Source organism: Ascaphus truei, chromosome 10 (assembly GCF_040206685.1).
Source record: "Ascaphus truei isolate aAscTru1 chromosome 10, aAscTru1.hap1, whole genome shotgun sequence".
Lineage (NCBI taxonomy): Eukaryota > Metazoa > Chordata > Amphibia > Anura > Ascaphidae > Ascaphus > Ascaphus truei.
Genome location: NC_134492.1, coordinates 56,465,880 through 56,477,914, shown reverse-complemented (window position 1 = coordinate 56,477,914; position 12,035 = coordinate 56,465,880). Strand labels below are relative to the sequence as shown.

Below are 12,035 nucleotides of genomic sequence, written 5' to 3'. Positions count from 1 at the left end.
ACCCGAGGATCCCTCTTGGGGTTCAGGAAACCGTCTGGTTGACTTTCCATGGGCGTCTTTATGTAAGAGCAAATTTAAAATATAAAAACGTAGCGGATAGGAACTGCCCCCGAGGTTCCTGTGCTGGGATCTTGGAGACGATGGAGCACCTCCTCCTGGAGTGCCCCTAAGCAGTGGAGATGTGGGAGATTATGGCCGCGTCATTACGGATGCCACATTTAAAGGGTCAAAACTATTGTGATATAGTGTATGGTGTGTTTAGGGATCACTTGCAGGGTTACAGCGGTAGCACAGTGGTGTTAATCAATGCACTTGTGAAATATAGGTTGTGGATCACCCGCAGTCTCCTCTCCACAGAGCAGGTTCTCGTGCCTGTAACATGTGCAGTGGGACAGGTTCTAGAGCAGATAAAGAAAATAAAGCAGGGGGAGAGAGACAGGTGGGATACAAAGTCCTGGGGGAGAAGATGGGCGGGGGTTCAGATATAAGTGTGGAAATACTTTCTCTATACCGTGTAAATATTCTGAAAAAATTGTATATTTTAAATTAAGTTTGTTGCTTTTGTATTGATATGTTTGTAAATATGTTTTGTTTTTTATAAATAAAAAATACCCTGTATTACATATACACCCAGGACTGTGTGAGCCTGTCCCTGCTACTCTGCAGTCAGGAGGTCACCCTGCATTATATATACACCCAGGACTGTGTGAGCCTGTCCCTGCTACTCTGCAATCAGGAGGTCACCCTGCATTACATATACACCCAGGACTGTGTGAGCCTGTCCCTGATACTCTGCAGTCAGAAGGTCACCCTCGATTACATTTAACCCCAGGACTATATAATCTGTATATCTTTTTTCTGTGTTGTAAATAGCCCTCATTTTGTCAAGGAAAAAATTTAACTTCTGCCATTTCATTCCCAGAAACACAGAGAATTCAAGACTAAAATAACTGACCAGCCAAAACGAAACAAATCTTTCCGAAGAAGTACGTGTGAATAAGGTGCTCGCGTTGTTTAGAAGTACGTGTGAATAAGGTGCCGGCGTTGTTTGGAAGTACGTGTGAATAAGGTGCCTGCGTTGTTTAGAAGTACGTGTGAATAAGGTGCCCGTGTTGTTTAGAAGTACGTGTGAATAAGGTGCTCGCGTTGTTTAGAAGTACGTGTGAATAAGGTGCCCGCGTTGTTTGGAAGTACGTGTAAATAAGGTGCTCGCGTTGTTTGGAAGTACGTGTGAATAAGGTGCCCGCGTTGTTTGGAAGTACGTGTGAATAAGGTGCCGGCGTTGTTTGGAAGTACGTGTGAATAAGGTGCCCGCGTTGTTTAGAAGTACGTGTGAATAAGGTGCCCGCGTTGTTTGGAAGTACGTGTGAATAAGGTGCCCGCGTTGTTTGGAAGTACGTGTGAATAAGGTGCCTGCATTGTTTAGAAGTACGTGTGAATAAGGTGCCCGCGTTGTTTGGAAGTACGTGTGAATAAGGTGCCCGCGTTGTTTAGAAGTACGTGTGAATAAGGTGCCCGCGTTGTTTAGAAGTACGTGTGAATAAGGTGCCCGCGTTGTTTGGAAGTACGTGTGAATAAGGTGCCCGCGTTGTTTAGAAGTACGTGTGAATAAGGTGCCCGCGTTGTTTAGAAGTACGTGTGAATAAGGTGCCCGCGTTGTTTAGAAGTACGTGTGAATAAGGTGCCCGCGTTGTTTGGAAGTACGTGTGAATAAGGTGCCCGCGTTGTTTGGAAGTACGTGTGAATAAGGTGCCCGCGTTGTTTAGAAGTACGTGTGAATAAGGTGCCCGCGTTGTTTGGAAGTACGTGTGAATAAGGTACCCGCGTTGTTTAGAAGTACGTGTGAATAAGGTGCCCGTGTTGTTTGGAAGTACGTGTGAATAAGGTGCCCGCGTTGTTTAGAAGTACGTGTGAATAAGGTGCCCGCTTTGTTTGGAAGTACGTGTGAATAAGGTGCCCGTGTTGTTTGGAAGTACGTGTGAATAAGGTGCCCGCGTTGTTTGGAAGTACGTGTGAATAAGGTGCCCGCTTTGTTTGGAAGTACGTGTGAATAAGGTGCCCGCGTTGTTTAGAAGTACGTGTGAATAAGGTGCCCGCGTTGTTTAGAAGTACGTGTGAATAAGGTGCCCGCGTTGTTTGGAAGTACGTGTGAATAAGGTGCCCGCGTTGTTTGGAAGTACGTGTGAATAAGGTGCCCGCGTTGTTTAGAAGTACGTGTGAATAAGTTGCCCGTGTTGTTTAGAAGTACGTGTGAATAAGGTGCCCGCGTTGTTTAGAAGTACGTGTGAATAAGGTGCCCGCGTTGTTTGGAAGTACGTGTGAATAAGGTGCCCGCGTTGTTTAGAAGTACGTGTGAATAAGGTACCCGCGTTGTTTAGAAGTACGTGTGAATAAGGTGCCCGCGTTGTTTGGAAGTACGTGTGAATAAGGTGCCTGCGTTGTTTAGAAGTACGTGTGAATAAGGTGCCCGCGTTGTTTGGAAGTACGTGTGAATAAGGTGCCCGCGTTGTTTAGAAGTACGTGTGAATAAGGTGCCCGCGTTGTTTGGAAGTACGTGTGAATAAGGTGCCCGCGTTGTTTAGAAGTACGTGTGAATAAGGTGCCTGCGTTGTTTCGAAGTACGTGTGAATAAGGTGCCCGCGTTGTTTGGAAGTACGTGTGAATAAGGTGCCCGCGTTGTTTAGAAGTACGTGTGAATAAGGTGCCCGCGTTGTTTGGAAGTACGTGTGAATAAGGTGCCCGCGTTGTTTAGAAGTACGTGTGAATAAGGTGCCCGTGTTGTTTAGAAGTACGTGTGAATAAGGTGCCCGCGTTGTTTAGAAGTACGTGTGAATAAGGTACCCGCGTTGTTTAGAAGTACGTGTGAATAAGGTGCCCGCGTTGTTTGGAAGTACGTGTGAATAAGGTGCCCGCGTTGTTTAGAAGTACGTGTGAATAAGGTGCCCGCGTTGTTTAGAAGTACGTGTGAATAAGGTGCCCGTGTTGTTTGGAAGTACGTGTGAATAAGGTGCCCGCGTTGTTTAGAAGTACGTGTGAATAAGGTGCCCGCGTTGTTTGGAAGTACGTGTGAATAAGGTGCCCGCGTTGTTTGGAAGTACGTGTGAATAAGGTGCCCGCGTTGTTTAGAAGTACGTGTGAATAAGTTGCCCGCGTTGTTTAGAAGTACGTGTGAATAAGGTGCCCGCGTTGTTTAGAAGTACGTGTGAATAAGGTGCCCGCGTTGTTTGGAAGTACGTGTGAATAAGGTGCCCGCGTTGTTTAGAAGTACGTGTGAATAAGGTACCCGCGTTGTTTAGAAGTACGTGTGAATAAGGTGCCCGCGTTGTTTGGAAGTACGTGTGAATAAGGTGCCCGCGTTGTTTAGAAGTACGTGTGAATAAGGTGCCCGCGTTGTTTAGAAGTACGTGTGAATAAGGTGCCCGCGTTGTTTAGAAGTACGTGTGAATAAGGTACCCGCGTTGTTTAGAAGTACGTGTGAATAAGGTGCCCGCGTTGTTTGGAAGTACGTGTGAATAAGGTGCCCGCGTTGTTTAGAAGTACGTGTGAATAAGGTGCCCGCGTTGTTTGGAAGTACGTGTGAATAAGGTGCCCGCGTTGTTTAGAAGTACGTGTGAATAAGGTGCCTGCGTTGTTTGGAAGTACGTGTGAATAAGGTGCCCGCGTTGTTTGGAAGTACGTGTGAATAAGGTGCCCGCGTTGTTTAGAAGTACGTGTGAATAAGTTGCCCGTGTTGTTTAGAAGTACGTGTGAATAAGGTGCCCGCGTTGTTTGGAAGTACGTGTGAATAAGGTGCCCGCGTTGTTTAGAAGTACGTGTGAATAAGGTGCCCGCGTTGTTTAGAAGTACGTGTGAATAAGGTGCCCGCGTTGTTTAGAAGTACGTGTGAATAAGGTGCCCGCGTTGTTTAGAAGTACGTGTGAATAAGGTGCCTGCGTTGTTTGGAAGTACGTGTGAATAAGGTGCCCGCGTTGTTTGGAAGTACGTGTGAATAAGGTGCCTGCGTTGTTTGGAAGTACGTGTGAATAAGGTGCCTGCGTTGTTTAGAAGTACGTGTGAATAAGGTGCCCGCGTTGTTTAGAAGTACGTGTGAATAAGGTGCCTGCGTTGTTTGGAAGTACGTGTGAATAAGGTACCCGCGTTGTTTAGAAGTACGTGTGAATAAGGTGCCCGCGTTGTTTAGAAGTACGTGTGAATAAGGTGCCTGCATTGTTTGGAAGTACGTGTGAATAAGGTGCCTGCATTGTTTGGAAGTACGTGTGAATAAGGTGCCCGCGTTGTTTAGAAGTATGTGTGAATAAGGTGCCCGCGTTGTTTAGAAGTACGTGTGAATAAGGTGCCTGCGTTGTTTGGAAGTACGTGTGAATAAGGTACCCGCGTTGTTTAGAAGTACGTGTGAATAAGGTGCCCGCGTTGTTTAGAAGTACGTGTGAATAAGGTGCCTGCATTGTTTGGAAGTACGTGTGAATAAGGTGCCTGCATTGTTTGGAAGTACGTGTGAATAAGGTGCCCGCGTTGTTTAGAAGTACGTGTGAATAAGGTGCCCGCGTTGTTTAGAAGTACGTGTGAATAAGGTGCCTGCATTGTTTGGAAGTACGTGTGAATAAGGTGCCTGCATTGTTTGGAAGTACGTGTGAATAAGGTACCCGCGTTGTTTAGAAGTACGTGTGAATAAGGTGCCTGCATTGTTTGGAAGTACGTGTGAATAAGGTGCCTGCATTGTTTGGAAGTACGTGTGAATAAGGTGCCTGCATTGTTTGGAAGTACGTGTGAATAAGGTGCCTGCATTGTTTGGAAGTACGTGTGAATAAGGTGCCTGCGTTGTTTGGAAGTACGTGTGAATAAGGTGCCTGCGTTGTTTGGAAGTACGTGTGAATAAGGTGCCCGCGTTGTTTGGAAGTACGTGTGAATAAGGTGCCTGCGTTGTTTGGAAGTACGTGTGAATAAGGTACCCGCGTTGTTTGGAAGTACGTGTGAATAAGGTGCCTGCGTTGTTTGGAAGTACGTGTGAATAAGGTGCCTGCATTGTTTGGAAGTACGTGTGAATAAGGTGCCTGCATTGTTTGGAAGTACGTGTGAATAAGGTGCCTGCATTGTTTGGAAGTACGTGTGAATAAGGTGCCTGCATTGTTTGGAAGTACGTGTGAATAAGGTGCCTGCATTGTTTGGAAGTACGTGTGAATAAGGTGCCCGCGTTGTTTGGAAGTACGTGTGAATAAGGTGCCTGCATTGTTTGGAAGTACGTGTGAATAAGGTGCCCGCGTTGTTTAGAAGTACGTGTGAATAAGGTGCCTGCATTGTTTAGAAGTACGTGTGAATAAGGTGCCCGCGTTGTTTAGAAGTACGTGTGAATAAGGTGCCTGCGTTGTTTAGAAGTACGTGTGAATAAGGTGCCCGCGTTGTTTGGAAGTACGTGTGAATAAGGTGCCTGCGTTGTTTGGAAGTACGTGTGAATAAGGTACCCGCGTTGTTTAGAAGTACGTGTGAATAAGGTGCCTGCATTGTTTGGAAGTACGTGTGAATAAGGTGCCTGCGTTGTTTGGAAGTACGTGTGAATAAGGTGCCCGCGTTGTTTGGAAGTACGTGTGAATAAGGTGCCTGTGTTGTTTGGAAGTACGTGTGAATAAGGTGCCCGCGTTGTTTGGAAGTACGTGTGAATAAGGTGCCCGCGTTGTTTGGAAGTACGTGTGAATAAGGTGCCCGCGTTGTTTGGAAGTACGTGTGAATAAGGTGCCCGCGTTGTTTGGAAGTACGTGTGAATAAGGTGCCCGCGTTGTTTGGAAGTACGTGTGAATAAGGTGCCCGCGTTGTTTGGAAGTACGTGTGAATAAGGTGCCCGCGTTGTTTGGAAGTACGTGTGAATAAGGTGCCCGCGTTGTTTAGAAGTACGTGTGAATAAGGTGCCCGCGTTGTTTGGAAGTACGTGTGAATAAGGTGCCCGCGTTGTTTAGAAGTACGTGTGAATAAGGTGCCCGTGTTGTTTGGAAGTACGTGTGAATAAGGTGCCCGCGTTGTTTAGAAGTACGTGTGAATAAGGTGCCCGCGTTGTTTGGAAGTACGTGTGAATAAGGTGCCCGCGTTGTTTAGAAGTACGTGTGAATAAGGTGCCCGCGTTGTTTGGAAGTACGTGTGAATAAGGTGCCCGCGTTGTTTGGAAGTACGTGTGAATAAGGTGCCCGCGTTGTTTGGAAGTACGTGTGAATAAGGTGCCCGCGTTGTTTGGAAGTACGTGTGAATAAGGTGCCTGCGTTGTTTGGAAGTACGTGTTAATAAGGTTCCCGCGTTGTTTAGAAGTACGTGTGAATAAGGTGCCCGCGTTGTTTGGAAGTACGTGTGAATAAGGTGCCCGCGTTGTTTAGAAGTACGTGTGAATAAGGTGCCCGCGTTGTTTAGAAGTACGTGTGAATAAGGTGCCCGTGTTGTTTAGAAGTACGTGTGAATAAGGTGCCCGTGTTGTTTAGAAGTACGTGTGAATAAGGTGCCCGTGTTGTTTAGAAGTACGTGTGAATAAGGTGCCCGTGTTGTTTAGAAGTACGTGTGAATAAGGTGCCCGCGTGGTTTAGAAGTACGTGTGAATAAGGTGCCCGCGTTGTTTAGAAGTACGTGTGAATAAGGTGCCCGCGTTGTTTAGAAGTACGTGTGAATAAGGTGTCCGCGTTGTTTGGAAGTACGTGTGAATAAGGTGCCCGCGTTGTTTAGAAGTACGTGTGAATAAGGTGCCCGTGTTGTTTAGAAGTACGTGTGAATAAGGTGCCCGTGTTGTTTAGAAGTACGTGTGAATAAGGTGCCCGCGTGGTTTAGAAGTACGTGTGAATAAGGTGCCCGCGTTGTTTGGAAGTACGTGTGAATAAGGTGCCCGCGTTGTTTGGAAGTACGTGTGAATAAGGTGCCCGCGTGGTTTAGAAGTACGTGTGAATAAGGTGCCCGCGTGGTTTAGAAGTACGTGTGAATAAGGTGCCCGCGTGGTTTAGAAGTACGTGTGAATAAGGTGCCCGCGTTGTTTGGAAGTACGTGTGAATAAGGTGCCCGCGTGGTTTAGAAGTACGTGTGAATAAGGTGCCCGCGTTGTTTGGAAGTACGTGTGAATAAGGTGCCCGCGTTGTTTAGAAGTACGTGTGAATAAGGTGCCCGCGTTGTTTAGAAGTACGTGTGAATAAGGTGCCCGCGTTGTTTAGAAGTACGTGTGAATAAGGTGCCCGCGTTGTTTAGAAGTACGTGTGAATAAGGTGCCCGCGTTGTTTAGAAGTACGTGTGAATAAGGTGCCCGCGTTGTTTAGAAGTACGTGTGAATAAGGTGCCCGCGTTGTTTAGAAGTACGTGTGAATAAGGTGCCCGCGTTGTTTAGAAGTACGTGTGAATAAGGTGCCGGCGTTGTTTAGAAGTACGTGTGAATAAGGTGCCCGCGTTGTTTGGAAGTACGTGTGAATAAGGTGCCCGCGTTGTTTGGAAGTACGTGTGAATAAGGTGCTCGCGTTGTTTGGAAGTACGTGTGAATAAGGTGCCCGCGTTATTTAGAAGTACGTGTGAATAAGGTGCCCGCTTTGTTTTGAAGTACGTGTGAATAAGGTGCCCGCGTTGTTTAGAAGTACGTGTGAATAAGGTGCCCGCGTTGTTTAGAAGTACGTGTGAATAAGGTGCCCGCGTTGTTTGGAAGTACGTGTGAATAAGGTGCCTGCGTTGTTTAGAAGTACGTGTGAATAAGGTGCCTGTGTTGTTTAGAAGTACGTGTGAATAAGGTGCCAGCGTTGTTTGGAAGTACGTGTGAATAAGGTGCCCGCGTTGTTTAGAAGTACGTGTGAATAAGGTGCCCGCGTTGTTTGGAAGTACGTGTGAATAAGGTGCCCGCGTTGTTTGGAAGTACGTGTGAATAAGGTGCCTGCGTTGTTTAGAAGTACGTGTGAATAAGGTGCCCGCGTTGTTTAGAAGTACGTGTGAATAAGGTGCCTGCGTTGTTTGGAAGTACGTGTGAATAAGGTGCCTGCGTTGTTTAGAAGTACGTGTGAATAAGGTGCCAGCGTTGTTTAGAAGTACGTGTGAATAAGGTGCCAGCGTTGTTTGGAAGTACGTGTGAATAAGGTGCCCGCGTTGTTTGGAAGTACGTGTGAATAAGGTGCCCGCGTTGTTTGGAAGTACGTGTGAATAAGGTGCCTGCGTTGTTTGGAAGTACGTGTGAATAAGGTGCCCGCGTTGTTTAGAAGTACGTGTGAATAAGGTGCCGGCGTTGTTTAGAAGTACGTGTGAATAAGGTGCCCGCGTTGTTTAGAAGCATGTGTGAATAAGGTGCCCGCGTTGTTTAGAAGTACGTGTGAATAACGTGCCTGCGCAGTTAGGAATCCGCATTGAAAGACGACGTTGGTCCATTATAGAGATCATCGTACGGAAAGTCATTTCTGGAAATTCCACCTTTCTGCCTGAATTGGAAAATTTGTTTTGAAATGTTTTAAATAAACACTTTGGGTCATATTTACTAAGCGCTGCTACACTTTAAAAAGTATGATTATTCTTGGCCTTTAAAAAAAAAAAAAAAACAACATTTTGGCTAATTCAATATATTTCGAAGTGGTGGATATCTCTGGGAATATGTGAAATCCCCATCTTAGTGGGGTTTCTGGGGGTTCATACACTCCCACAGAGGTAATACCGGTATACCCATACACGTCAAGAGAGTTAATACCGCTATACACATACACGCCCAGAGAGATAATACCGGTATACACATACACGCCCAGAGAGGTAATACCGGTATACACATACACACCCAGAGAGGTAATACCGGTATACACATACACGCCCAGAGAGGTAATACCGGTATACACATACACGCCCAGAGAGGTAATACCGGTATACACATACACGCCCAGAGAGGTAATACCGGTATACACATACATGTCCAGTATTACCTCATGTATTACTAGACAGTGTCCAAATACAGGACAGTCCGGTTCAATACTGGATACCTGGTAACCCTACCTGCAATCCCCCTGTCCCGCTGTCACCAAACGGTCCCTGTCACCGGCAGGGCCAGAAATGACATCACAGGAGGTGACCGAACAGAGATGCAAAACATGGCGGCACACAGAGGAAACCGTGACGTCCGTCACTTGGGAGGATGGATCCGGGTTATTTATCTGTTGATTAGAACCAGAATCGTGCTAATTTCCGAGCTGGGGACTTCTCGGCTCACCAGATACTTTTCGGTAAAGTTACTGGTTGTACATCTCCCTACAGAGGAGACAAAAATAGCCAGGCAGATCTTGCGGGTCCCATGGGCCAATAGGAAGCCGCAACATCATCTGCTGTCGCTTCCTATTGGACGCCCATTTAAATCCCCTGGAGAGAGCAGGAAGTATCGCCGGTAACCTAACCTCCCCGGAGCTCAATATAATGCGTCTTTGGGGAATGGGGTGGGGGGGAAGGAGGGAGGGGAGGGGGTGCCAGCTCCAATCCTGTAGCGTTGTTTAGTACACTTGACCCTTTCCATAGGGGGGAGGGGGTGGGGGGGAGTTCCATTATACTCTATAGTATCAACAAGGCACTCGCACGAAAAATCCCATTGACGTCAATGCACTTATCACAGTTTAGCGAATATCCCCTAACAGTAAAATGAAACGACTTCTCTTTCCTGTTAAAGATCAATAAAGAATCCCATGTCTGTGCGCCTGAGAATAATTGGCAGGGACAGTAGTTTGTAGAAATAAAACGCGCCTATTTGTCTCTGCGTGTTTTCTTGTTGCCTAATATCGAAGAAATGGGGAAGCAATTCCTCCCGCTCAATTTTTAAACCCATTTTTATAACCAGGTAGGAATTGGGGGTTCCCCCTAAGGAAAACGCCACTATTTTCCGCTCCGGGTGCCACCCGGTTTCTGAGATACTGGTGAAGTTACTGGGTTTCCATTTCTCTTAGGGGAAACAAAATGGCTGCCAAATCTTGGCTCAGTAAGAAGCTGCAACATGTGGCTTCCTATTGGACGGCCTATTTAAGTCCAATTTCTCTAAAGCCGACACCTTCAGGGCTGAGCAGCCACGGGTATGGGAGTGTAGAACCAGCACAGATTATTTCCCATTCTAATGAATGGCAGCTGAGGTTTGCTAAACCTTTGCACCGTTTAGTGAATCTGGGCCCCAGAGTTTGGTTTGTGTATCTGCAATGAAGGAGTAAACGTGTCAATCCCTCCGAAGGCAAAAGTGAACTTATAGTCACATGTTTACCAGGTACATGCAGCTGATTGACACCTTTAAACCAAATGGAACGGGTATTTTAAAATATTTTGTATGCTTATTGCATTATTATGATAAACACAAAACATTGGAGGGGTTTTTACAACCCTTATCTAATGTCTTTGTTTTGGAATATAAGACTGTCAGCCCTCAGGCACCCTGTTCTTTTTGCCCTGCTCTTTGTTTGCAAAGTGAATGAAATTAGTCGGACAGAGAAGCAGAAGCAGCTGGTCTGCTGGAATTCCGTGTTCCTGGAAAAAAGCGAAATACCTTCATTTTTACAAATCAGTCCAACGGTTACAGTGAGCGGGATTGCATCTTTCTAACACTGGGAAGTTGTGTGAAAATGTTCTTTTTCGACCTTCCTTCAACTGAACGTTTAAAAAGACTAAAACACGGTCTGCATTTTATAAGGATACAGTAATATTCTAAAGATTTCTATGGGGGATGGTGAAGGGAGTGGGGGGGGGGGGGCTACCTAAATATACAGTTTCCCACCTAAATATATTACTGCCTTCGCCAACCACCTCCCCCCCGTCTGCACTTTTTGTTCCCTTTATTTCCATTATTTTGCAAGCAGAAGAGCTAGCACTTCACTCCATTCTGCGGGAAGGCGTACATACATACTCAGAATTATTATCCTTTATTGTATTGTATTGTATGTCTTTATTTATAAAGCGCCTTTAATGTATATAGCGCTTCACAGTAGTAATACATGTGGTAATCAAATAAATAACAGATAATATAAATAACAGATCATGGGAATAAGTGCTTTAGACATAAATGTAACATTAAGGAAGAGGAGTCCCTGCCCCGAGGAGCTTACAGTCTAATTGGTAGGTAGGGAGAACGTACAGAGACAGTAGGAGGGAATTCTGGTAAGTGCGTCTGCAGGGGGCCAAGCTTTATGTATCGTGTGTCCAGGATTATCCACAGTGCTATTCATATGCTTCTTTAAGCAGGTGTGTCTTAAGGTGGGTCTTAAAGATGGATAGAGAGGGTGCTTGTCAGGTACTGAGGGGAAGGGCATTCCAGAGGTGTGGGACAGTCAGTGAAAAAGGTTTAAGGCGAGAGAGGGCTTTAGATACAGAAGGGGTAGAAAGAAGACATCCCTAAGCAGAACGCAAGAGTCGGGATGGTGCATAGCGAGAAATTAGGGCCGAGATGTAAGGAGGGGCAGAAGAGTGTAAAGCTTTAAAAGTGAGGAGAAGAATGGAGTGTGAGATGCGGGATTTGATCGGAAGCCAGGAGAGGGATTTCATGAGGGGAGATTCTGAGACAGATCTAGGAAAGAGTAGAGTGATTCTGGCAGCAGCATTTAGGATAGATTGTAGGGGAGACAGGTGAGAGGCAGGAAGGCCGGACAGCAGGAGGTTACAGTAATCAAGACGGGAGAGAATGAGGGCCTGAGTCAGAGTTTTAGCAGTCGAGCAACAGAGGAAAGGGCGTATCTTTGTTATATTGCGGAGGAAAAAGCGACAAGTTTTAGAAATGTTTTGAATGTGAGGGGCGAATGTGAGAGAGGAGTCGAGTGTGACCCCTAGGCAGCGTGCTTGGGCTACTGGGTGAATGATCGTAGTTCCAACAGAAATGTGGAAGGAGGTAGTAGGGCCAGGTTTGGGAGGAAGTATGAGGAGCTCTGTTTTAGCCATGTTGAGTTTAAGGCGGCGGAGGGCCATCCAGGATGATATAGCAGAGAGACATTCAGAAACTTTGGTTTGTATAGCAGGTGTAAGGTCGGGTGTTGAAAAATAAATTTGTGTGTCGTCAGCATAGAGGTGATAATTAAACCCAATAGATGTTATTAGGTCACCTATAG

The 12,035-nt window shown here is 46.1% G+C and overlaps 1 protein-coding gene across 1 annotated transcript in view; it reads left to right on the top strand.

Moving 5' to 3' along the window:
• The window catches only part of LOC142503973 (fibronectin type III domain-containing protein 7-like), a 35,156-nt gene extending 33,693 nt beyond the window's left edge, over positions 1-1,463 (top strand). Inside the window, exon 14 of the mRNA XM_075617005.1 lies at positions 923-1,463. The gene's annotated coding sequence lies outside the window, so the exon portion shown is untranslated. The remainder of the gene's footprint in view (positions 1-922) is intronic.
• Positions 1,464-12,035: the final 10,572 nt, after the last annotated feature.